Source organism: Sus scrofa, chromosome 5, assembly GCF_054392235.1.
Source record: "Sus scrofa isolate SSC_HxYL_T2T_F1_AM1 chromosome 5, Sscrofa_HxYL_maternal_Yorkshire_Landrace_v2.0, whole genome shotgun sequence".
Classification (NCBI taxonomy): Eukaryota; Metazoa; Chordata; class Mammalia; order Artiodactyla; family Suidae; genus Sus; species Sus scrofa.
This window is the reverse complement of record NC_139387.1, coordinates 57,506,654-57,530,395: the sequence shown is the minus strand read 5'-3', so window position 1 is coordinate 57,530,395 and position 23,742 is coordinate 57,506,654. Positions and strand designations below refer to the sequence as shown.

The 23,742-nt window shown below is 37.9% G+C and overlaps 1 protein-coding gene across 13 annotated transcripts in view; it reads left to right on the top strand.

Moving 5' to 3' along the window:
- The window catches only part of LOC110260723 (uncharacterized), a 630,954-nt gene that overhangs the window by 149,995 nt on the left and 457,217 nt on the right, over window positions 1–23,742 (top strand). For 2 of the 13 annotated variants that reach the window (XR_014803741.1, XR_014803742.1), the window contains exon 3: window positions 6–4,182. The exons of the other annotated variants lie outside the window; for them this stretch is intronic. The gene's annotated coding sequence lies outside the window, so the exon portion shown is untranslated. Of the gene's footprint in view, window positions 1–5; window positions 4,183–23,742 lie in introns of those variants that run through there. 13 annotated transcript variants of the gene reach the window in all.

Here is a 23,742-nt window from a genome sequence, read left to right as displayed (position 1 = left end):
TCCAGGCTGCCTGTTTGACGGAAGTCCCAACTGTTTGTCTTGCTTTGAAAAATTAGAGTCTGGAAGGATACTCTGGACCTGCAGTTGTCTGATCAGCAAAGGATACAAATTCTTGGGGACACCATGGCATGAAGTAAAAACGTGTTTTTTATTTGGGGTCTATTTGAGGTAGGGTCTTCCACACATGAGAAATCTAACAAAGCATTCCTTCCAAAGATTTCAATGGAAGAAGGGATTGTTTTCCTGCTTTTGGACACTTCCAGTGTTGCACCCTCTCCTCCCCCTCATCTGGCTTCACATCCAAGCTCAGTTCTCTTTTATGTTCTTCATTCTCTCCTTATACTCCCTCCTCTCTTTTCAACCCTTCCTAATTCTGCCTTTTTCCTTAAGACCCTCTTCTGCCTTTTCTGCTCTGAGAAGTTAATCTGTGTGTACATACCGTTAGGAAGAAATACCCCTCCGGCACTTCTAGAACATTCTAGTTAACCCAAATATGACCATGATAAGACTTTATACAAATTTTAGACTGCCTGGAAAAGAAAGTAAAGCTCCAAGTTTGAAGGTATTTCTTTTACCTCCAAATGGTACCCTCTTTCTAAATGTAAGGAAAATAAACAGTGTGGGAGAGAGTGGGGATGGAGAAGGAGCAAGTTGGATGATGAGAAGGATTCAAAAATAGTGGAAGAGAGGAAAAAAAAATATTCTCTAAAACATGATCTTGTGTCTCCAATGAACAGATAGTTTAAAAAACTCTAGTCTTGGAGTTTGCTTGTGAGTTAAGGATTTGGTGTCACTGCAGCAGCTTGGTTGCTGCTGTGGCATGAGTTTGACCCTTGGCCTGGGAACTTCCACATGCCATGGGCCTAGCCCCCAAATTAAAAAGAAGATATTAAAGAACTCTAATTATACATTATAATAGTAGATTTCAAAGAATAAGCTTATTTTCAAATGGAAAAGTTACCATACCAAATATTAGCTAAAGAAAAGATATTCTAAATAAAATTGAAAACTTAGCTATACAGTTATTGGAACTGTAATTGTATTTGCTTTTCATTATTGTTTGAAGAAACTCCTCCTGAAAAATTGGTTACTCTTTGATAAGAACAATGATGGTGTAGCACCTAACGTTTATTAAGTCCTTACTATGTTCAAGGCATGATTTTTTTAAAAACATTTTATTCAGAAAAGCTTTACATTTACAGAGAAGTTGAAAGAAAATGTTTAGACAACCCACAGTATGGTAAGGTGAAAAAGTCTTACCAACGAGCACCAGTATTCCTCTTTATGGAAAATTATTTTTTTAAGCCTGTGTTTGTTGAGAGGAAAATGTAGAAGATAATTCTATGAGAGTGTAGTCAATAAGAGAAAAGGCCAAACAAGTTGGAATGGGAAGAGAGAATAGGCTTACATGAAAAAATCAAGAGGAATGTGGCAGTAAAATAAGAGCCAAGAGAGAAGGAGAGATGAGCAGGCACTAAAGTGGAGTAGTTCCGGTAAGAAATAAAATGCTCAATATTCAGATTAAACTTGTTTGAATGTGATAAGCATTCATGTTAATATTGTAACAGAGATGGGCCAGGAGCCAGCAGATTTCCTTGGTCTAGTGAAATAATGTGAACTTCGGAGATGAGTACCGGTCTTGTGCTCCAATTCTTGCTCACTTTCTTACAAGTCATGTCACCATGATCAGGTCGCTCAGGTTTTCTGAGTTTGTTTCCTCATCTGTACAAGTGGAATCACCACTCACAGAAATTTTAATAAGTGATATAAAGAGACATCTGCCATAAGGTAAGTGTTCGGTAAAGAGACATCTGCCATAAGGTAGGTGTTCGGTAAATGTTAATCCCCTTTCTGTTCCGTCGTGATCTCTTTAGCACAAGTGCATAGGGGCATGATGGAGGGTTTCTGCTTCAGGTTGTGGAGTCAGTGAATTAAGTTCTTTAAGGGCTTTGGTGTTTTAGAGGTGTGAAAAAATTCATTAAAATGTGACAGAATTAGTTTTATAAATTATCAATTAATAATAATGGTTCTAGATAAAATCACATATATTTTTATATTTATTACTATTTTTCTAACTATATTTTTGAAAAAAAATTATCTACAGAAAATTAGAAAGAAAAGTACCTCTTATCTATATACATCCTTGCATAATTCTCTAGATCAGTGGTTCTCAGCCAGGGGAGATTTTGCCCCCAGGGGACATTGGCAATGCTTCGAGCCATTTTTCGTTGGACAATTGAGGATGCTGTTGGCATCTGGTAGGCAGAGGGCAGAAATGTTGCTAAACATCCCATGATTCACAGATCACTCTTTTCCTTCAGTAAAGAATTAAAGCAATGTCAATATTTCCAGTGTTGAGAAACTTTCATTTGTTTATAATTTATTTTATTGAAGTATAATTGTTCTGTTCTGTTACTTTCTGCTATACAGCAGAGTGATTCAGTTATACATATATATTTTTTCATGTTATTTTCCATTATGGTTTATTACAGGATGTTGAATATAGTTCTCTGTGCTAAATGGTAGGTCCTTATTTTTTATCCATTCTATGTATTCTATGTATACTAGTTTGCATTTGCTAATCCCAAACTCCCAATCCATCTCTCCTTCCCTCTCCCTCCTCCTTGGCAACCACAAGTCTATTCTGTATTTTCTGAGAAACCCTGATTTGGATTCAGTCATTTATACTCTTAGTCTATTAGGTTGAATCACATACAATTATTGATATTTAACCATTTTAGATCTACAACAATGTCAATTTCAAATGAAACAGTTTGCGCCTTTGCTACACTTTTTATATTTCTCTGAGTATGTGTGCAATTCATTTTTTGGGAACCATTTTAAAGTAAGTTACAGGCATCATGACACTTTCTCAAATACTTTAACATCTGTCTCCTAAAAGCAGAGATATTCTTCTAAGTACAACATAATTATCACAATCAATAAATTTAATATTGATATCATAAAATTTTCTGGTAGGTAGTTCTTATTAAAAATTTTCCAACTGTGTCCCAGAAAGTCACTTTATGGTTTTCTCTTCAATTCAGTCATTAGTCAGTTTGTTTCATTATTGGTAGGACTGTTCTGAATGAAAATCTTTACTAGGATCCCAAAGTCACGAAGTCTTCATGTTTGCAGAAGTTGTAAAACCAGAAGAGCCAAGCAGATGGAGATAGATGACAGGGAGATCTTCAAGGGCTGTTTGAGTCCACAAGTGGCAGATGAATTTTAATGCAGACAAGAGTCGTATAATGTTATTAGGGATTATTTTGCAGTTGGATTTCAAAAACCTTAATTAAAGTTCTTAAATTTTTTTTATTTTGACAGAGACTTTGTACCAAGTCTACTTAAGGAATAGGGACAAAAAAACCCTTTAAAAGATCATCACTTCCTCCTCCCAGTTCTATTTTTCTCAGAGAATTAACACAAGAAACAAGCTGTGGAAGGGATGGGAGCTTATGCCTGTTTTAGCTGGTTTGTGGCTTGAGGTTTCAGTTTTCTGATAACGAATATTACAGACCTGGGCTCAGGGTTTCCTGGGCTCAGAGTTAAGTGAGAGGGCCAATAGGCACACCCCTTGGGAGTTCTGATGGAGCATAATCAGTAAGCTTGATCCATTTGGGTCAGTGTACTTACAGTTTGTATCACCTTAATTGGATGTCGCCTGGCTTATGAAGTAATACGTCTTGGTTTATCAATTCTAGCTTTTAAACTCTCACCAAAGGTTTGGCAGGGGTGGATCTTGTCTTCCTCTATGTATGGGTCTTCCCTTTTCTCTGTAATATGGTCCTCTTGGTTTGAAAAAATTTTCATTAGTAATGTATCAGATGGTTTCTCAGTAGTGCTACTATCTACCCTGACCACAGGAAATAACATTTCTAGCCAGCACTACCCTGTCATTGTCTTAATTTACATAGTATATATCTATGTGTGTATGTATTCTATTAAAACATTGTATGTATGCATATGCATTTGTTTAGAAATTTCTATTTTTATAGTTGTCACACAGAACTACACATAAACAATACTTTTTCTGACTTTTAACTTTACCATTACATAATATTTTTTAAAAGGCCAATTCATTGAGGAAACAATAGTCTTTTCAACAAATGATTCTTGGGGAAACTGGATAGGAAACTGGAAATAGGAATTTGGACTCCCACCTCACATCATAATTAAAAATTAATTCAGTAGTTCCAGTTGTGGCTCAGCAGAAACGAATCTGACTAGTATCCATGAGGATGCGGGTTTGACCCCCGGCCTCGCTCACTAGGTTAAGGATCTGGTGTTGCTGTGAGCCGTGGTGTAGGTTTCAGACATGGCTCAGATCCTGTGTTGCTGTGGCTGTGGTGTAGGTTGGCAACTGCAGCTCTGATTTGACCCCTAGTCTGGGAACTTCCATGTGCCATAGGTGTAGCCCTGAAAAAGCTAAAAAAAAAAAGAAAAAAATTCAGAATGTTTCACAGACCTAAATAAAAGCTAAAGCAATAAAACTCTGAGACAAAAACACAGGAGTAAGTCTTCATTATCTTGAACCAGATACTAATGTCTTAGATGTGACACCAAAAAGACGAGTGATAGAAAAATTGAAAATTTTGACTTTATCAAAGTTAAAAGCTTATGCTTTATGGAATACCATCAAGAAAACAAAAAGACAGTTAACATATCATATACCTGAGAGACATTTATCTAGAATAAATGAAGAACTCATAAGTCCATCATAAATAAACAAATAAAACAAATTTAAACTAAGCAGTTTGAATAGACATTTCTCCAAAGAGGTATAAACGACCAGTGCAGATTTCAACATCACAATGAGATGCCACTTCACATTTGCTAAAATGGCAATAATAATAATAATAAAACAATAGCAAGTGTTGCCAAGTCCATAGAGAAACTGAAACCCTTATATGTTGTTGGTGGACATATGAAAAATGGTATATCCACTTTGATAAACGGTTGGAAGTTCTTCAAAATGTCAGTTACCATATGACCCAGCAGTTCTAATTCTAGATATCAAAGCAAGAGAAATGAAAACACATCTACACAAAAACGTCTATATAAATGTGCATAGAAGCAATCCGTATAATATCCAAAAATCATGAACAACCCACTGTCAACTGATGAGCATATACATAAAATGTGGTATATCCATACAATGAATATTATTTAGTCATAAAAAATAAGGAAGTACTCTTATATGCTACAATATGGATGAACATTGAAACATTATGCTAAATAAAAGAAGTCGGTTGCATAAGACCACATATCATATGATGCATTTATATGAAGTGTCCAGATAGGCAAATCCATGGAGACAGCAGATTTCTATTTCCCTAGGGTTGGGAAGGGAGAGTGGAACTAATGCTAATGGGCAGAAGTCTGCTTTGGGGATGAAAAAATATTCTAGAATTTGATAGTGTTGGTGGTTGCACAATTCTGTAAATATGCAATTCAAACTGGTCAAGGTTTAGGTTATATAAATTATATATAGGTAGAAAAAAGGGTTCTCTGATGAATTAGGTGTTTCCTTTCAAGCCTCTTTTTTATCAGAAATAAATAGTAGTAAATATTCATATAAAATCGAAGTATAGCTGTGTCTCAGCAGTGGAATTGAATAAATGTATTGTGATATATACATACAATCAGAATGATATTCAGTCTAATTTGATTTTGACTTTCTTATGACTTTGGCACTAACCAATCAGGATAGAAGCTGACCCAATCAGAATTATCTTGACTGAAAATAGATGTAGTGGGCAGACTAACACCAGACTAACTGAACACCAGCCCTGCATAAAGTAGAGTATCACACAACAATGCCAATGAAAGAACCATAGCCATAGAGAGTAGCATCTATATAAATTTAGAAAGAAAAGCAAGACTGAATCATTTGTACTATATGGTTCCATTTGTGTAAATTTCAAAAAAAAACCCAATTAATTAATTATGTGGTTTAGGGATGCATTCAGTGTTGATAGAAATATAAAGGAACAAAATTATCCATGTAGAAGTCAAGGTGGTGTTACCTTTAGAGAGAAAAGAGGGTGATCACTGGAGGTCAAAGGAAGTGCTTCACTGAGCTCCTGACAGGATTCTAGTTTTTGATTTGGTTAGGGATGTCATGCCACCTTTCTAAAGTTATTTGTTAAACAGTACATATTTCCTTTATGTATAAAGAAAATTAAATGAAAAGACCGGAAGACCTGATTTAACATTGTGACTATACCTGAAGTATAGTTTATTTACAATGTTATGGTAGATTTAGGTGTGTAGCACAGTGATTCAATGATTTTATATATATATGTATATATTCATACATATATACATGTATATAGTTTTGGTCAATTTGCTTTTTCTCAGAGCTTTGATTTTCTGTTTTTTTAAAAAAATCAATTGCAGTATTGTTTATTTACAATATTATATTAGTTTTAGGTGTGTACACAGTGATTCAGTGATTATATATGTATATTTATATTCATGTGTATATGCACATATATATTCTTTGTCAGATTATTTTCCCACATGGGTTATTATAAAACATCAAATATAGTTCCCTGTGCTATACTGTGGGTTCTTGTTCATTATCTGCTTTATATGTAGTAGTGTGTATATGTTAATCTCTATCTCCTAATTTGTCCCTCGCCTTTCCCCTTTGGTAACCACAAGTTTAGTTTCTAAGCTTACAAGTCTCTTTCTGTTTTGGAAATAAATTCATTTGTATCTTTTTCCTTTTTTTTTTTTTGTTTCTACATATAAGTAAGGTATTTGTCTTTCTCTGTCTAGCTTACTTCACTTAGTGTAGTAGTCTCTAGATTCATCCATGTTGCAGCAAATGGCATTATTTCATTCTTTTTTTATGGCCGAGTAATATTCCATTGCACACATATACTACATCTTCTTTACCTATTCATCTGTTGATGGACATTTAGTTTGCTTCCATGTTTTGGCTGTTGTAAATATTGCTACAGTGAACATTGGGGTGCATGTACCTTTTCAAATTATGATTTTCTCTGGAAGAGCTTCAATTTTCTCGACTGTAAAATGAGAGTGGTAAAATATGCCTGATAGTGATGTTTCAGGATAAAAGAAACTGCTGAATGCAGGGCAGTGGTGTGTGTGTGTGTGTTCGTTCTCTGACTCACTGGAAAGTAAAGTACTCAGGAGGGAGATTAGACTTCTTATAGGAAATGAGGACCTACAGCAGTGTGAGGGAGTTGCAGACTCCATAAAAGTAGAATTGCCCAGATGATTCAGCTAATAAGAGGTGTGTCACAATGTTAAATCATAGATTTAATTTCTGAGTACTGTAACCAGAAAAGTTCCATAAAATGGCAACTGCAATTTGAAGACAGATGCCATGTGTGAAGAAATTAAATACACTTAAAATCTTGGCGAGTCGAAAGTTTTAAAGAGATATGGTTTAAACCTAGAAATTTTTGGAAAAGGATGCATAAGGTAAAAAAAATGACTTATTAAATCTTAAAACATTAAAGAAAGGAAACATATAAGAATCAGAATGACTGCTCAGAGCAGAAAACAGTCTTTTAAATTTATGAAACACCAAGTGACGGTAATGGACTCCAGTGGGGTGTGCATGCTTTCTCAGTGACTGAGGCTTCTTGGAGAAGCTGGGACTGGTGTGCCCTTTCAGAGTGACCTCAAACAGCACATCCAAGCTTTTCCAGGCATGTCCCTGGAGGTCACAATCAAACTCAATCCTGGATGTCATGAACCAAGGGTATTATCCTCTGGGGCAGTTTTTCTAAATTGAAGATATGAACGCATGGTCCTAATAGGCAGATTTTTTTTTCTTATAAATACAGATCCTGTCTTCTAAAACAATTTTGAATCTCTTAAATACAAAACAGATTAGTTTGAGAATTTCCATTGTTAAGAAGCCAACTATTATCCTTGAGGATGTGGCTTCAATTTCTGGCCTCGTTCAGTGGGTTAAGGATCCAGTGTTGCCACAAGCTGTGGTGTAGGTCGCAGATATGGCTTGGATCCGGCACTGCTGTGGCTGTGGCATAGGCTGGCAGCTGCAGCTGTGAGTCAACCCCTAGCCTGGGAATTTCCGTATTCTGTGGGTGTGGCCCTAAAAAGAAAAAAATATATAGATTAGTTTGTCCGCAACTGCCTTGCACATAGCATTGGGAAGTGTTTTTACTCTAATCAAAGGTGAATGGCTAAAAGAGTTTTCTTGAAAGTTACTTTTTGGACATTCCTTTTACCTTCTCGCCTCTCTCCTAACAGAGTTCTGCACAACTTTTGTACACTTTCATAGTTTTGCTAACACCTCGTAAAACAATGCAGACAAAAGAACAACGCAGACTCCCTCATCTCTGGGTTTTTGAATTCCTGGAACCCTTGGAGCATGTTAGTTCTCCATGTGGGGCCAAAGTTTCCTCAGGTGGGGCTGCGGGAGCCCTTGCCCTCCAGGTGGAAAACCCTACCAGTCAGTGTTGAGGGGGAGTGCTGGTCCTCAATAGGGACTACAATGAAAATTTCAAAATTACTTTCCACTGATGGCTACGATGAAGGGCTTTGGGATTTGAGCTTCTCTTTGACACAGAGCACTATTTCAACAGAAGGGATACCTGGCGGCCTGATGAAGGTAGTAGGGAGAGGCCAGGTCTTTTTAATGGTCTTCAAAGCCTGTCCAGGCTCATTCACTTTATATATTCCAAAATGAATTCCCCTCGCAGCTGGAAAGTTTAGTGTCAGCAGGGCCAATAGATTTTATCCACTACCCACAGCCCTAGTGTCCACGTTCCCATTAAACACATCTAATTCAAAAGCCGAGGGAGGCACGTACATCTCAAGCCTAACTTGCGGCTTAATTCCCTCTGTCTTTTTAAAAGCTGCTCTTCCAGAATGAATGATAAATCAACCACAGCTAATTTTCACATTGAACTGTTTATGTGTTTTTAAAGAGGAGCTTCTGGGAAGAGGCAGAAAGAAGATTTAATAAACGGAGAAGCTGCGAAGCTTCCAAAACACATAAGTAAAATTAAAAGACAACATGTGACTCCAGCTATCAGGAAAATAGATACAGGGCAATGATGGGTAACTTCTCGGGTAAATGTGATGAGATGAGCCTTCTTCTCAGCCTCCTGGCAGGTATTGATGGTGGCATTCTCATTTCTATAGAGCCTTGAGCAGCCCTGCTCTGAGTCAGGGGGGCTCAGACTGTGGCTTTGAGGTAAATACTAGACAAAAACCAGCACTTACCACCCAGGCAATTTCAGGGGCCATCTGCCTCTTGTGTCTGCTATTGCTGTTAGGGGCATCTTCTCTGAACTCCTCTGATTTATGCCTTTTGTCTGCTCTTCCTACCTCCTCTCAAGGCATCTTTAGATCACTAGACTATTTCTCATGTTATCATTTCTGTTTTAACAAATTCTTATCTGCCTTTATCTTCTGCGCCACCACCTTCCCCCACCTTCAAAGCTATATCTATGCCTCCAGTGCTGAGGCTTTTCTGAGGAGCTGAGACCCGGAATATTTCTGTCTTTGAAAAGTTATTCCATGGATGCTCATGTCTCCCAAGCTAAAGGAGGCATCACATGTGTTACCCTTAGGGATCAGTCTCTGTGAAGCAAGCAAGTGCTTTTCAAAGTGTGTTTCTAAGTGTCCCCAGACCAGTGCCCACCTTTGAACTGTGTGTTACTGGTCTGAGTGGAAAGTAGTAGAGAAATCAAGACCAAGAATTTCTCTCATTATAATAGCCTGGCATTGCTACCACATCTAAGCATGTACTTGTTTTTCCAATAACTCCTTAAAAATTGATTTTACAAAAGTGTCAGTCTCTGATGGACTACAAATTTTTAAGTTTTCACTGTGGTAGGGACACACCTAGCTTAGCTTTTCCAGGGCGACTTGTGGTGGCACATTGAAATGCAGCACCCTGAGCTCATGCCCATACTCCGGCCCCTCACTCCTAGTCATACACAATGGAATTATTATTTTTTCACTCCTCCTCCATGAATGCATTTACTTTTCCAAACTTGGTTTCAGTGGGACAGGAGCAATCTTTGGTATTTTAGCTGAACTCACACAGGGCCTCTGATTCCCCAGTATCACACTTCTTTCTTCTCTTCATCCTTTTCTCTCTCTCTCTCTCTTTCATTCTCTCTCTGTTTCTGTCTTTTTGGCTGTGCCTGTGTCATGCAGAAGTTCCGGGGCCAGGGATTGAATCTATGTCACAGCAGTGATCCGAGCCACAGCAGTGAAAATGCTGGATCCTTAATCAGGTAGGCCACCAGGGAACTCTTCTTTTTTTCATCCCCTTAAGGTACTTAATTAACTCTATGCCTTTGAAAGCCCATAAAAGGAGTTCTCTTGTAGCTTAGTGGGTTAAGGATCCAGCATTGTCACTGCAGCAGCTCAGGTTGCTACTGTGGCATAGGTTCAATCCCTGGCCCAGGAACTTCTGCATGCCCCAGGAGCAGCCAAAAAAGAAAAAAAAAAAAAAAAAAGCCCATAATAGTCTTGCCCTCTCATCAGGTCTCTACATCCTGTGGTTTCATCCATGGTTGTGGGAAAACTCTGAGCTTACCTCCACACCCCTGGCCTTTCTATTCCCAGAGCTCACAGCCTATCTAAACAGGTGTGAAGAAGGCTGGATGGTACCCCTTCAGTCACCAGACTAATTCCAGGAAAGATACACACCTCTCAGGCTATAGTTCTCTATGACTTTTAGTAAAAAGTTAAAATCCATTCACTTGAAAATAATTCGATTTTGCAAATATAGATTGACTTGATGGAAAAAATAAAAGCACCATTCAGAGCCTCTCTACCCCAACTATTTAGTGAAAGCTGTCACAAGAGGGATGAGTGACATATTTGAAAAAGTTCTTGGGGTTTTCTCTGCACGGGGCAAACCCAGGATCCAGCAGGAGGCAAACCAGCTGCAGCTTGTCATATATTAGTCAATTATCCTAATGATTTTTTTTCCCCACTAAAAAGCATGAATCCAGGTTGCTGTTATATTTTATGAAGATTTCACTTTGTCTGCTCACAAATATTAATTGGCTTCTCTCCATGTTGATTCCAGCCTCTGGGGTTTGGGGTTCACTGCAGGTGCATGAAGGCTGGTGGAGGGGGAGTAGAGACTGGCGGGAAGTGCCTTCCTTCTCTGTGTCTCCAGCTCCCACTCTTGCGAGGACAGCATTTGATGAGTCCTTTACAACCTATTTCTCCTCAGATACAAGCAAAACACTGGAAACCACTGTGCCAATTCTGGCTGTCGCTCCTTTGAACGCTGTGGGATCTGCTAGAGGAATGTGAAATAAATCCAAAAAAAAAAAAAAAAGGGCTGCTTTATGGATCTTTGAATGTGGTGTCACAGAAGGAAACTGTCTTAGGAATCAGAGTTCAAATTGGGCAGTTTGTTAATTCTGTGAAATTTTTTTTTGTATTAAAATTAATCTTTAACCTAATAGTAATTTCAAGTCAATGCCCTCCACTCAGTATAAAGTGACAGTGTTACTGAAATGTAGTTGAAATTTAGGACCTGGATTCTGATCTCTCACAGTGGCCTCTCTTCTCCCTGTGGTCCATGCAGCCATCATTCCAGTGGTTGGGTAGTAATTGCATCTATGTTCTGAACAAAGGTTGATGTGGATGACTTTTTTTCTTTTAATTTTCAACCCAGACTTAAATATATAGTATTAATTTTCACTCCCTATTCTAACTTGTCTTTGCTCAGAAATTTCCTCATTGCTACATTGGTGACCAGTCAAGTCTACTAAACCATTATATTAAGGGGCTAATATTGTCAGTTTACAGCTTAAGTCATGTTACCAAACTCTGCCATGCCATTGCTTCTGATAAGGTGGAATAGAATAGTTAATTCTGTTAGAGCAAATCTGACTGTACTAATAAAAATGTAACTTAAAGCATTTTTCACCATAAAATATTTCAGGAGCATTATTTTCATTTATCAAGGATGTCTATCTAATATACTTTAATGTTTTATTACCAAATTAGGAGCATTTAAGAAAGAAAACATGCCTTCATCATTCTTTGCTTTAAGAAGAATCATAATTTCATGTTATTTTCCCTTAAACATCACTGTTTGAATGCAAAGCAATAATGCCTTATAGCAGTTCTATCTAAGATGTGGAGAGTGAGTAGCCATGGCACTATTTTGTTGGAAGGGAAATAGAATAGGATTCTGCAGAGCTCGCATATGATATGGCCTTTCTTGCTAAGAAAAGGGCTGTTGGTGAGCCAGTTGTGTGCTCTGTCCCTAAGTTCTTAGTTTCAAAGGGCTAATGATCACTACCTTAGATCATTTAGAGGCTTTTGTGGCAGAGTCAAATAAAAAAGTAAATGTGACAGATGTAGCTTGGGCTCTCAAAAAAAGAAAAAAAAAATAGAGAGAGACACTGAATTTGCCAGTTTAAGGATAGCCAACTTACAAAGGGAAAATCTGTTAGGAAAAAGAAACTCCTGTGGAAAATTAGGGAGGACATACTTTATTTCTTGAATGTACAAGACATTTTTATTTGGTCCTTCTGTAGTCTTTCTCCACTTACTCCTTTTCAACAGTGCTAATTTCTGTTCTAGGATCTGTGTTCATATAGGGAAGGAAACCATACCCCTGTAGCACTAGGTGTTGGGCAGAGCTGATGAAAGTAAGCACATATTTCCTGTTGAAGGTGGAATAGGTTTCTCCTCATCACAGCCCTTGAGTGACCTACTGGGGAATCTTTGTCCATAGTATTAACACATGGAAGCTAATGGAACATATCTTTTCCCAAGTACCAGTGAGAATCCTTTATGTTGTAGAGACTCAACTCATCTGCATTTAAGTGGAAATAAAAGGGGTTCTGAGTTACCTGAGAATAGTGACAACATTGACCATATGTGGTAGGAGCCTTGGCAATAGGAAGATATGAAATTGAGGCTAATCATTATTTAGATCCATTACATCCATAACCTGCCTTCACTGATTGCTTTAATTGTAAGACCTGCATGTCCCCCAGTCATCGTGTAGCCTAAACAATGAGATTTTTACCCAGGTTGTTTTTTTAGGAACTTGGAGTCAACTATGTCCACTTCAAACTCAAGCTGGTTAAGACAGGATAAAACCACCAACTCCATCTGGGATGCATGAGTGTCTGCTTGTGATCTTTTGACATCACAGAGCCAAAACCACCACACTCAGACCATGTTAATACCACCATTTTCTGAACAAATGTCCCATGAAGAAGCCTGAAACTTATTTTCATCCACACAGAATGATGATTACCTCACCTTTTCTAGTTCCAATTACCTTTCCCCATGCTTGCCACTGCTTGGCCTCCTTCGGGGAGGTGGATTTGAGATTTCTTCTCCCATCTCCTCACTTGGCTGGCTTTCTCTGCTGCAAACATCAGTGTCTCAGCATTTGGCTTGTTATGCATAGGGCAAATGAACCTGGTTTGGTAACTGAAATGTCTCCCAGCAGCACAGAGATGTAGCAGTGGCTCTGACAGTTCAGCAGCCTCTGATCTAGGTCACAGACACAAATGCCTGCGGGGGCTAAGGAGGAAATATAGATGAAGAATTATAGAGGGATAACAGGGATTGTTGGGGAATATGCAAACTGGAACTTGTGTGCTCAATCTAGCCAGCTGTTATCACATGGGAATATGGACTAAATTACAACTGAGCTTCTAATTTTTTAAGATAAATAAGAGATCCATATTTTAATGTGGAATAACCTGTTTTTTACATGTGAGCTCGATAATAAAAATTTTAATAATATATACTGTACCCTTTTTTTGGGTAGCAGCAGCAGTCTCATTTGTTGTGATGTCTAGGGCAAACAAAAGATTTCTAATCACATGTTCATGTGATGAGTCCCTACCATGGTAAGATTATTTATCAAATATATATCAAAATCTGTCTTCTTGGTATCCAGGCAGGTAGGCATCCCTTCTTGTTCTGGAGAGCAGTTTTAAAGAACTTGTCCAATATTGAATCTTATTGAAATTATGGACAGAAAGGGAAAGGAAAGTGACTAAGTACCTTAGTAGGCAGGTGTCTTCAATTCTCCAACTGCCTAGATATGTATAGGCCAAAGGTTAATTATTAGAACCTCAGACAAAAAGATTTACATTGAGGGAGCACACAGAATTCCAGAATTTTGTTAAGTGTGAGGTTTTGTTTTTAAGGATTTCACCTAGGATATGGTCATGCTAGGGGTCACTGTAAAGCAGTGTCCAGGAGGAATAATTTAAGCTAAAAATGGGGAGAGATGTTAATAATGCCCTTGAGTTTGATACAGTTCAAAAATTCAGGTTTTCAGCACTATAGGTAAAAACATCTGAAACAACATCTGCAATGGCCCCCTAGCACTATCTTTTTTTCCAATAGTTAAAATAGATGTACAATGTATGTTTGACAGTCTTCAAAGTAGCCTGCTCTGGTTAGCATAAAGTTTGTCATATTATATGTGAACCCGAATGACTTTTCCTCAGTATGTGAAAATTTCCTCCACCATTTCCCTGTTTTAATTGCAAATCTTTCAATAGAAAGCATTGATGAGCAAAATATTTTGTCCTTCAATGCCAGAGTTGTTGCTGCCTGCCCTGGGTCCATCATTTCCCTTGGTGCAAGGCCTCTTTTTGTTGTTTGTGTATATACACACGCAGACACACATACGCATAGTTTTGCATAGTTACATATATTGGGGGAAACTAATCAGAAACAGTGAATTATACTGACAGGAAAATACTTTATAGGCTATACATTTTATCAATTATATCAGGTTGTCCCACATACAGTGCACATGTGCTTTTCAAATTAGACTTATGACATATGTTATGAATAGTTATATTCTGTGACAACTTCACTAGAGATTTTTTTCCCTCCTGAACAGTGGGGCAAAAGTATAGCTAGAAGTCAAACAATAACACTTTCAGTTTTGATAGGGAGACAAACATACAACTGAATTAGTAGGATGGGTTTCACGGGCCTGGTATAGATTCTTGAGCCAGCTGTCTACCACTGATGTCATTTTCTTCTTGTTCTGATGTAGGCATTGTTTCTCTTCTGATTGAGCATCATTTTAAGGTGAATTTGAGGTTAGCAGTCTCTCTATAGATTAGTCCAATGCTGAGGCCATTCTTAAGTGGAAAATATGAATTCAAGAATCAGTTCCCTTCATTTTCACTGTGCATGAGCTAGTAAGAATACCTGGTTAGCCTACTGGGGACCTAAGACTTTCTAATTTTTCAAAGTATCAGATAGAAAAGATAATGTTCCAGTTCTACTTGCAAATTTACCAAGTTGCTATAAGTCATAATTATCTTAAAAGTTTTCCTTATATCTAAAACACCCAGATTAAATGCCTGTAATATTTCAGATAACCATAAAAATTATAACCATATCCATCAGTTCACTCAGTCCTATGTAACTAATTCTTGATCTTAATCTTCTATTAACAATTTTATGAAGCCATCAAGTTTTCCTTTAGAGTTCTTTAATTTCTTAAACAATTCAGGAATATGACCTGAAAGTTATCAGAAACCTGTACTTGTCAAAAAAGTCCTTTCTGTGAATGTGTTTTGAAGAGGAAGCATTTTTGCAAAAGCATCAGAGTAAAACCATAACTGTCTATGAATGACAAAAACTTAAAAAAGCATGGTTAAAGACCTGATTACAATGCACTTGACAAGAAACTTAGTTATTGCTATGACCTGCAACATTTTAAGATAATAACTAGAATTCATTATGACTAACAACATTATACCATGACATTATTCAAATTTTAGAAATTTCTTATAATTTCTAGAACATTTATATTAATAACATTTACCTGTACAGTATATCTAAGAAGGTTATCACCACTCATTTGACAGTGCATCCCATGTAATCTAACACACCAGATCTAATTAGTTTAGTATCTTTTTCTGAGATGCTTCAGGGGCCCTCTGAAACATCTCAAAGTTAGCTAGAGGTCAAAAGTACTTCAATTAAAATTTGATCTTTGGGAAGTTTGTCAAAAATATCAAAAAAGCATTGAAGCACTTGGTCAAATAGGGTCATAGGTCACTGTGAAACAATACTTGTTCACTTAGAGTGAAAATAAAAGGTTTCAAAGAAAAATACAGAAAGTTACAACAGATCACTTAAAAGGTAAAGAAACTTACAAACTGTTATCAAAAGTATCAAATGTTATTTGTCTTTAAAAAGAAGACAAAAGTAAACTTACACTTCTTTAGGAATTACTGTTCGAATATCTTACTTGGAAATGATCTGCACATTTAATGAATTCCCATCATTTAACTTAGTTTAGCAAAACTCAACTTTTGTTACCAAAAATATCTCCAGAAACTGTTTTTAAGTAAACAGTACTAAAACATAATTATCCCTAAAAGTTTACCCCAAAGTCCTTATCTCTTTAACATTATTTTACTTAAAAGTTTCATCATATATAGTTATTTTTCTTGTTGATAATTTTGCAGCAAAAATAACATGAATTTATTTGACTTTTGGTAACCCTGTGTGTAACAAAGGAATTATACTTAATATTGATGATTAAAGACATGTCTGCATTAATTAAACCAACAACTTAAACTTGTTTTCATTCTTTAAAGATTAATCCTAAACCATGTGATTCTTTATAAAATTTGTGCTAGTTTCTATTACATTTAAAATATTTGATTTGTAAGCTCTTAATTTCTCTTAAGCCAATTAAATTGAGCTTATTAACAAATTAATTTTGGTAAACCATCTGGAGGTAAAGATATAGATATACATACACCCAGATAGGCATAGACAGAGATCTCATAGCTTTCTGGCTTTCTAGTTTAAGAAGCCGTCTTTTTTTCCTTAGTGTCAGGAATTAAGAGATGGTCTAGATAAGAGTAGGGTAGCGGTTCCTGGAGCCCAGGTGGAACATTTACATCTTAAAGGCACAGGGAGAGAAGTGCAATTTACTTTGCCAGCTTTCTCTAACTGCTTATGCAAACCCAGTTTTGAAAAGTCAAAAGAGCCTCATCTTGGCCATTTTTCTCCAGAGCCTAAAGAACATTGTGGCTGTGTAGTGTTACAAAAAAGTATCATTTTTTTCCCTTCATGGATTCATAATTGAAAGTCACTCAATTTTGGAGAATGCGGCCTAGAGGACTGCAAGGGAGAATCAAATTAACAGTTCCCATTTTGAAGGGGTTTTGTTTCTAGGTGACCACAATGACAAAGTCTTTCTAAGCATCCTGGCTGTATAATGTTTGCAAAAACTATACAGGAATCAACAGGCAAGTGAGCCTCCAGTTAGCTGCTGATGCCAACTGCTTTATGGTGAAAAACGAAGACCCCAAAATAGTGTCCCTGTGAGCTGTCACATCTCAAGAGGATGTTGTGATCTCTCCATAAATTATTCAGTCACCTAGGAATATCCCAAAAGACCAGAGGAAATGGTACCTCTTTTCTTAAGACCCTCGTAAGTTGATTCTTAGGGGATTTTGCTACAGCCACCAATAAAATCAGTCTCAAATATCCATTTCTTAACAAATAAGATAATCAGATGTAGAAGGACATAAACAAGGCCAGGACATAGATATACCAGACTAGAAACCAGAACTTCCAAATTTGAACCCAGGTTTAGGGTACTTAGCAACTGTAAATTTTCATTACTGTCCTCCTTAGGGTGGGCCTCAAACCCATAATCCTATCAGAATCTCCCCAGGTGGGCTTTGGACCTATCATCTGGATGAAATTATCAGACAATTTAGACACAGGTACTTTCTAACAAGAGTCCTTACCCAAAAGACATTTCCAGACCCAGAAGCCATTTCTAGCTGTAAAGCAAAATTATGTACATATGCCCAAAGTCAGCAGCATAGCATTGGAGAAAATTTCAAGGACAGTCCCTGAAACAAATGGACCAGACAGCTGCTCAGACTAATACACAGGATCTCAATATTGCACACTAGAGGCAAGGTCCATCTAGACTTACCTCCTGGCTGACTCACAAAAATTATTATCAAACCAGGATCATTTGCCTGTGGTCCAGCAATTCAAATGCTGAGATGTGGAGGTTTGCAATAGAGAAAGAGTTTATCCATGAGGTAGTCAAGGGAGAAGACAGAAGAACAAATCTTAAATGTACCTCCCCAAAGGCAAGGGGCTTGGGATATTTATGGGGTAAAGAAGCAAGGTGGTCTGGAATGTGGGGAATGATGATTGGAGGCAAGAAAAAAATGATGTTAGCTTTGCACAGGCATGTTGGAGTTATATGCTTCTTCATGAGACACATGTCCAGAGGATGGTGGCACTAGCATGACCTGAAGGTGGAGATTTTGGTGCTCTGACATTGAAAGGTCATAAATCAGATACTCACACTGAGTATTCACCCAGTTGAATAGTCAGAAGTCTCAACCAGTTTGCACTTGGCAAGACTAGCCCCATGTTTCTGAAAAATTAATTTAAGCAACCGTTACTACAGTGACCCATACATGAGAGGTGTTGAGGACAGTAAAAGGAATCTTGTGATATATTGCCTAAGCTACACGAAGCTTGGAGGGTATACAACTTCTAAGAACAGTTAAAGCAAGCTTGGTCAGAGAAGGCAGGTTAAAAGATATTATTAATTAAGCAAGTTATGGTATAAAGGATCTGACAGGTGACTGCTCTCAGTTGCAAAAGGAGCAATGGCATCTATGATGCTTTTGAGTAGTAAGCCCATAAACCTCATTCTATGCCTGAACAGGCATAGAATGGCTTGAAGATGGAGGCCAAGTTGGATTATATCAAATATGCTGCTGGAGGCTCAGTATTCATTGGTTAGTTTCTTCTGACATTGAGCAGATGCTTTACCACCTTGACTGTCCTTTTTCAGGTTAATAGCCAGGGAAACAATTGTTATAACTTTCAAAATAAAGGCTCTCACTCTTTGTATTATTTTTGATGGATCAGGAGAGACCAAACAAGTCAGTTTCTTAGGCAGTAGAAATTTGGAAAAGAGTGTTAACTTTCTTACTCCCAATATTTTTTTAGACATGCAGTAGGAAGTACTTCTTCCAAGCTCATATTTTCCTTCCCTAATTGAAAAATGTGAGAAAGTAATTATTGGATAAAAAGAAATTTTCCTCTACCCTTCTAGGTTATTCTGTTTGGTCAAAGTATTAAATTGACTATGAGACAGATTAATAGAAGAAAATGAACAAAATTTAATAACATGCATACATGAGAGAGACCCTGGACAACTGAATAACTTGCCAAAATGGTAAAAACCCTCATTTTAAACATCACCTTCAGTTAAAGACAAAATAGGATATTGGGAGCAGTGATTTGGGACCTCAGAGGGGAAGAAGGCTGTTGACCTGGAGATGGAAAAGCAAATGTTTGATAAACAAATTTTGGCTGGGCCCTGCAAACACAATGAGACCCAGAGAGGAATTGTAACAAATAGATTTTTCTAGGTTCCCACCTGTCTACACACCTACTTCATACTGTAGTTACCTGTGGTGATAGCTCCCTCCTGGAACAGGTCCTTTACTTGCATTCTATAGGCAGATTTGGGGGAATTAATAAGAAAAGCTTCTGGAGTCTTCTGTTTCTTAAAAATGATGAGTCTGAAATAGTTCTCGTGACAGAGAGACACATTTTTAGGTGGCAAAGTTTGCTTCCCAGCAAAATATATCATATAAAAATTATACAAAGTAGTCTATATTGTGGTTGGACATTTTAGCCATGTGATTTAGATGAAGTTGACCCCCTTCCTGTCCCAAAAGCCTGATTAGGCTAAGGGGAGGTGATAATAATGTGAAATAATATTTTTGAGAGGAAAGCTTATATTTATTCTCTTGGAAGTTATCTTCCCCTCCCCCCCTTTGCCTTTTCTCTGCCTAATGCTCTCCCTATTCCCTTCAAGTAGGATCCACCTCTGTACTTATTTCCTGAAGGAAGTTAGTGACAGGTTAGAAACAAGAACAAAAAGTCTCTTCCTGGCTTCCCCTTCTCAGGACGTTGATGGCAATCTTAGGTATTGGGCATGGATACAATGTTGCTAAGAGTCACCTTGAAGGAGAGCAGGCTTCTTTAACTCAAGCAGAAGACATTCTCTTAGGCTTGTGGGGAGTGGAGAGAAGAGGAGGAATGGAGAGTTGAACAGAATAGAATTATGCAGCGTCCTGAAGACAGGGGCCCTAGGTCCTATATTCTAGATTCAAGTTCTGGGGAAGAGAGCAAAGTCTTTGGATTAGATGATGTCACAGTTAGCAGCCTTGAGATCCTTGGGCTGCAGCGGAATGATTCTGTGGCTTCTAGAGTGATGTTGAAGTAACAGTGGACATAACTGGAACTGAAGGGGCTATGTAGACCAGGACAGGGCTTCCTCAGCATCAACTGACATGTGTTGAGAAGCCAGTACATCCTGTCCACCCACTGGGATGCTGGTGTCCCAGAGATGGACGTGAGGACTTTCAACACTTAGGGTCCATATCCCCTCTTAATGACTAACACTTGTTTCAGACCCCCAGAATTTGGACACAGCCTTAAGTTGACTTTGGAGAATTGGAAGCCCAAACTAGAAATTAAATTGTTAGGGAATAATAAAGAAAGTTGCATTTTGTGCACCTGTGTTTGTGGCCTGCATTTCATACATTGTATAAAATATTTGTTTTCTTTTCTTTATGACTGAATTTTCATGGAATTAAAAGAGGACATAGCTTCTAGGTGGATAAAGACTCTTTATAGTTATAATGGCAGCCCACAAAATGTTCATTGTTAGATAAACACGTTTCAGCCCACCTGGTCATTAAGTAAATGCTACAAATTTGGGCCAGCATCAAGTTTTCCACACTGAGATGTAGAGAGGCCATTTGCTATTATGGAAGCAGCTTGACTGAAAAAACGAACCACTCTATCAGCATTAGATCCACTATATTTACTACTTCTATATCCAGTGGAAAAGTTTACACATAGAACAGTGTGTTAGTGAACTTTCTGGTCAGAAGAAAATCCTGTGCAAACTAATTTGAGGTGCTGGGGAGCATATTTTAGTAACTTGCAAGCCTCTTGTTGCTGGCATAAGGGGAAGACATTAAGATTTGAAGATTATTCCACTTTGTTATGTTGGTCTGAGACAAATAGCCTGAAAGTTATTTCTCCAGCAAAGATGGGTTTATTCAGAATCAGCAGAGAATTGCTGTTTGGAGTCTCCAACCAATGGTGAGCCGTGTTCAAGTCTCTACAGGGCAAGGAAAGGAGCATGCTTTTATAGAGGGGAAAAGGAAGTTGGGAGAACTATCATAAGCAAAAAGTCCATAGCTTTTTATTGGCTGAGTCCTTGTCAGGAAAGAAGAGGAGTTTTGTTTTTTGGGTTTTTTTGGCTGTGTCTGTGTCATGCAAAGTTTCTTGAGCCAGGGATTGAACCCGTGCCACAGCAGTGACAACGCTGGGTTCTTAGCCCATTGAGCCACCAGGGAACTCCAAGAAAAGGAGTTTTTATTCTTCCTATTGGGCTGTGTTATTTGCAGGGTGTGGGGTATCCCCTTCTGGTATCCTGACTCTATCTAACTGAGATTTCTAGTATTGTCTATAGGTGTGTATTACACCTGAAGGGGAGCAAAAGTTGCTACCCCTAAACGTCTCCTTGGTAATTGGATCATTTCAAGCTGAAAACAGTCAAAGCTCAAAAGACTCAGGAAGAAACTTTGACCTTCCCTCTGACTGCCTAAAGAACATAGAGGATCTGTTCCAGGAAGGGAGCTATCACCATAGATAACTACAGAATGAACTAGAACTAGGTGTGTAGACAAAGAGGAACTTAGCAAAATCTGTTAAAATTCCTCTCTGTGGCCTACTGTCTTTGCCTGGATCAGCAAACATTTACCAAATATTTGCATTTCCATTTATCTCCATGTCAATTGCCTTCCTCCCCTTTGAGATCCCAAATAACTACTCCCAGCATCCTCTTTTGTCTTTAGCTGAAAATAATATTTAGGGTGAGGGTTCTGGCCATTTGGGCCAGTTATTCAGTTCTCCTGGGTCTCTCATATATACATATTTTCAAACATTATTGATTTTCTCCTGTTAATCTGTCTCATGTCAATTTAATTTTTAGACTAGACTAGGATAGAGGAAAATTTCTTCCTCCCTGACACACCTTTGCATTACATATTTGGGACTGGTAGAGATCTTTAACACACACCATCTCTTTAAAGCCTTGAATTTCATTAATACATTTGATTGACATAAAATATTATCAAGCTATTTTTATTTGGTGATTATCACAGGAAGTGGACAAATTCTTTGCTTCCTAAGCCATCAGTTACTGACCTGACTGACTGGTTCTGACATCACTTCTCCAATTCTCTGACACCAACTTGGTATCCAACAATTCAATTCAATTTTGACGTATTTACTTAGAATTAGCATCAGAACCTCTGCACCAAAAGACTGTATCCCCTTTAGATGCTAGATGCAAAACTGGGGCCGCCAGTACTTCTGACCAACTAACTATAAACCAATATTTTTAACTAGTTTTTTATTATAGTTGATTTATAATGTTCTGTCAATTTCTGCTGTACAATAAAGTAACCCAGTTATACATATCTACATTATCCTCCATCATGTTCCATCACAAGTGATCCTGTGCTATACAGCAGGATCACATTGCTTATCCACTCCATATGCAATAGTTTGCATCTACTAACCCCAAATTCTCATTCCATCCCACTCCCCCCCCCCCCCCGCCTTGGCAACCACAAGTCTGTTCTCCATGTCCATGAGTTTGTTTCTTTTCTGTAGATAGGTTCGTTAGCGATAAATCAGGGGTTTTATAATTTGTTAGAACAACTCAATCCAAAAAAAAAAAAACAAATTTATTTATGTTTACTTGGTTTATCATAAGAGAAGGGAAGAACAGCCAAATGTGAGATATATATAGAACAAGGTGTGTGGGTGAGGCAGGTGACATCTTTATGCTCTCTCCTAGTAAGCCACCTTCCCTGCACATCAGTGTGTTCAACAACCTGAAAGCTCTCCAAACGCCATCATTTAGGGAATTTTATGAAGATTTCATTATGTAGATATGTTTGATTAAGTCATTGACAATCCTGATTGAAGGCTGTCGATCTCCAGCCCCTTTCCCTTGGTTGGGCTGAAAAGTCCAACCCTCTAAAGATGACTTGTGCTTTTCTGGTGACTAATCCCCATCCTGAGGCTCTCTAAAGGCCAGAATATCACTAGTACACAAAAGACACTCTTATCATTCCGAAAATTCCAAGGGTTTTAAAAGTTCTTTGCGGGGAACTGGGGACAAAGACCAAATACTTGTTTTTTATTGTACCCTACTGGTTTTATCATCTTGTTTACAATGACCAGTATTCATCCTTCAGCCCCATTCGGGGTCCTTATTTGTTCTTGCCTTGGTGTTTATCCTTCTGGGATTTATAAACTGCTCTTGTTGCTGGGTAGAGTCTGCTCGTCTTGCCTAATATGAAACCTTTGGATCATATACAGAGCACAAGTTAGGATTCATGCTGCTGGGAAGCTCGATTGCCTTTTCTATCACACTGCCATCGCTCTCCACACACCTGCCTGTCTCCCACTTTACCACTCCTCACTTCCACCTCCTTCCCTGCCTCCTAAAGGCATCCAGTGTAACATGCTTGATATAGAAGTCCACAAATGGTATATGCATTTAACTATGTTTTGTCGAAAATAATCAGCATCGAGAACAAAAAGATTTATGTGGGGTCTTAAGAATTGCAATTCAGGAGACTCAGATTCAGGTAA